Genomic DNA, 4,306 nt, shown 5'->3' on the forward strand with positions numbered 1-4,306 from the left:
ACTAACAAGACCATCCAGGAGATCACATTTTACATGACTGTCATATTATTTCTCCATAGAGTTTGAGAAGAATCATAGAAGTTACTTACCACTAAATAATTCAAATGGAAGTGCAACCATTTAGTAGACTTGATCAAGGAACTGTATAGTTAACAGCATACCTTAAGAACTCCTTAAGAAAGATGAAGACTTCTTCCTCCAGTATGTCAGTCAGCAAGTTGGTCATTTGCAGGTTGTAGCAATGAAAAGGAGCTTCCAGTATCAGCTGTGCTTGATTCACTTACCTTTGCCCTTTCCCCTTGTTTTATCTCACAACTGACTAACATTTCTCAGGAGGGAAACACCTTGCTTTAACAATAGTTGAAAGGAATTCAGTATTTGTTAAGAACTTAATGCACAGGCATGTATTGTCTAAAGATTAAAATGAAGTAAAATCAATGAGACATTTTGAATGAATTTAGTAAAATCCTTTGTTATACCTTCAAAAATGCCCACCATGCATTTTGGTGGAAACCAAGAGCAAAATCCTGACTTAGTATGTGGCCTAGTACAGTGAAATAGTACAGTGGAAAAGAGGATGAATGCATCAGTGCCTCCTAATGTGCAAATTAAAGTTGAATCTGCTTCATTAACAGGCACGAAGATGCTTTTCTGAATTGCTTTTCACTGGCATTAAGAAATTCTTGGAAGAATGTAAGTATAGAGGAGATCACCCCTCAAAACAAACTTGTTCTCAGTGGAGAAGAAATATGTTCATGTTCCCAGCATCTTAACAATACTGTGCTCCTTCTGTTATCTCTTGCAAAGTTAACTTCTTGTTTCTACAGGGAATAAACAAAGTTCCTGATTCCTCATGGTTGCTCAGTCAAGCCATCTACCACAACCATTAAAAAAAAAAAAAAGTAGTTCAAGAGAACCACATAATACATGTACACATTCATTGGTTTATGGCACAACTTGTAGTGAATTAAAAGCTGTAAGATAAAAGCAGCGACAAGTCACTGGAAAGACCTGGAAAATCAAAACAATGCTGCAGCCTCGTGACAACTGTAGCAGTGGCATCTTATCAGGATTAGTCATTTGCATCTGAAAGTCCCCAGTGAAGACACACGTAGCCCACTCTATTAAAAATGGATTATACATTTTATATCTTCATGAAAGAATTATAGGTGTGGACATTAATTATATATATTGTACATATTTTCACAAGAAATAAATGTGTAGTGGCCCAATTCTTAATTAGTATCAATCCATATCCTTACGAGTAGTCAAGAGATTTACTACTGTCTTGTTATAGGAGCACTCACCACCACTCTTTCACTTTGTAGACTGAGTATATTTCTGTAACTTACCGTACCACACTCGTAAGGTCTTGAACTGATATGGAAAATGAAACAAGGAAAGCTGAAAGGGGACAATGAGGAGAGAAAAAGAACTTTGTGCTAAGTAGGGAATGCCCTTTTATTTCTACCACTACCAAGATCACTGAGTATCAGAGAAGCAACTTAATCACATTGTATTGTTTTAGATTTCTGCTAATGCCTCCTTTTTAAAGACAAAGGCATTTATCAGGAGTGAGAGCAAGCCCAACAGTATAAGAACAAGAAATGGAGTTGCTCTTGCTCTTGCTCTTCAAGCCTCCTACTTGCTCCCTGTAGCAAGTTTTACACGACACAAAGACTAAAAAAATAATGTCACAAAGTAAATGTCAGTCCAATGTTTGATGTTTTCCTGTTAATATCACTGTGATGGACAAAAGGACTTCTTTTGGGTTGTAATAATATGAAAGTCTAATAAACACCTATCTAGATCACATTTTTAGAGTGCCCAGCACAACTGAAAGGAACAGTCATCTCCAGAAGGCAATTTGTCCTATTCCATGATGCCTGATTTCAGCTTTAATCTCTGGAATAACATTTTCCATTATTAGATATAGGGGGAGGCAAAATGAGTGACGTTCAAATGATTACATTTTGGGTATGTAATGCCTTCCTTTAGTAGTATCAGTGGCAATTTTTTTAATAGGAAAATCTTTGAGAAATGGCTATCACACACTTCTGTTGTGTTGTGGAAGCATAATACTCTTTTTACTTTATAAAAAGAACATAATTCTTCCCAACAAGAACTTGATATTTTCATAAATTATACAGTTTTTACGATTGATAATTTATTTTTTTGTTGTTGTTGTTTATCCCAGAGGTAATAATACATTTCATAGAATGGCTTGAGCTGGGAGAGCCCTCAGAAATTACCAGTTAGTTTCAACACCTCTGCCACGGGAAGAGACAACTCTCACCACACCAGGTTGCTCAAAGCCTCATCCAGACTGACCTTGAACACCTCCAGGGATGAGGCATCCACAGCTTCTCTGTGCAACCTGTTCCAGTGCCTCACCACTCTCACAGTAAAGTCCTCTGTATGAGGAAGCACCTGAACACACATCACAGTAAAGTCCAAAGTACAGCTGATGGAACTGAATAAGGAGATGTGAGTGGTTGCATGATAGAAACTTTTTTTTTTCTTCTCTAATACTCATCCTAGTACTGGAGTAGGCAACAGTCTTCACTAAGTCATAGTAGTTAATTATTTGTTGCCAAATTATACTCGTATGACAAACACTCCAGTGCATATAGATTCTGTCTGAGCTAAAGGGGGATCATGTATAGAAAAAAAATATCCTAGCAATAGTAAAGGAATCTGAAAGCATGCATTTTCAGACATTTCTGCAAAGATTCTCTTTTAGCCCCTAATCCTATTCATTCTGGTTTCTCTATTTCCCTTCCCCCATCTCTCCAAAGCTTCCAACCAGTGTTATCATTTCTGTGTTTGGAAATGAGTAAGCAAAGAGTCCTGCTTCTCAGAAATCCCCTTGCAATGAGCTGGCTCCCTCCATCTCCTTGTATTGCCCTCTCACAGCCACCCCTCTCTCCCTGCACTGCACACAATGTCCTTGTGACAGGTGGCTGCTGGTTTCTGTAATTCTGGGTACAGCTTCAGTCAGATCCAGTGGCCTGTAAAAAAAAAAAAACAAAAAACCTTAAGCTTATGAAGAGAAAAAGCGCTGGCTGTGAAAGTGCTGAGGCAGGCTGGTACGGGATCTCAGCACAAAAAGCATTTAGCACAAAAAGCCAAAGCCAAATGAAAAGAGCTGTTGCCATGATCATCACGAGGTCCTCTGCTGCACAGATGTCTGAACTGAGCTGAAACTGATGAGTCTTTTATGGGGAGCCCCCTCCTCTGTAGATACCCATAGCAAGACTCAGCTGCCTGGCTGAATTAATATTATTTCAAGGGACACAGTATATGTGACAGACATCTGACACTCAGTGAGTTAAGCTCACATGAGACTGACTGACAGAATTCCTTTTTTTTTTTTTTTTCTAGTTACAACAGAAAGCTGATTAGGAAGTTTCCAGGAATGGATAGGATTCAGGTGCTCTGTGGTAGCAGTAGGAGCAGCATCTTAACAAGCTAATTGCTTTTAGTGTACTTAAGCAGGAGTCAGCTAACAAAGGAGGCCCTGCAGCTCAATACCTAGATACTCAATGTTTTACCACCTCACTTGTATTGATTTGCCATTCCAATTAAATAGAAATGGGAGACTCTTAACTGTGTGTTAACGTGTTTGTTCTGTGATCTGCACGTAGCATTTTACCCATTTAACTTGTCATATGCCTGTGAATTTATTACAGTCTCTCCCCACATATTACAAAATGCCTATAAATTATAAACCGGATGTGAGGTTGCAACATATCTTAGAAAGAGCTCAGCATCTTTTGGTCCTCTGCTCTCCAACGCACAGCTGATGTTTGTTTTCCAGTAAGACTGAAGCACACATCTGTTTTCATTGTCTTGCTTTTAAGCACAGAACACATATTTTGTTACATCAGTGCACCTGTACAACACCTGTTAGTTTTTCTGAAAGCAGTAGACATAGAAACCAAATGGGGGTGATGGAAGCTGAGCTCTCAGCATCTCACACACCTTGGCTATAAGCAAGGGAAGTGCATGAAAGAGAGCTGCCTCTAGTTACTGAAGGTGCTGCAGTTTGAGGAAGACAACTTTTAAGAAACACTGAACAGGGAAACATAAAAACATCCCACTGTATGTATATTAAAATGGAAAGCCTACAGGGTTTTTACTTTAAGCATCTGCCTTCCAACTTTGATATAAAAATTCTGCTCCTTAATAAATATTTAGCACTTTAGGACACAGAGCTCACTGGAAAGAAGCCAAACCAAACTCCTTATTCTTCAAAAGAATGAATTAGCAAACGAAAAGCAAGCTTTTCCAACCCCTTTTATAT

The sequence above is a fragment of the Tympanuchus pallidicinctus genome, unplaced genomic scaffold, assembly GCF_026119805.1.
Source record: "Tympanuchus pallidicinctus isolate F22 unplaced genomic scaffold, pur_lepc_1.0 scaffold31, whole genome shotgun sequence".
Classification (NCBI taxonomy): domain Eukaryota; kingdom Metazoa; phylum Chordata; class Aves; order Galliformes; family Phasianidae; genus Tympanuchus; species Tympanuchus pallidicinctus.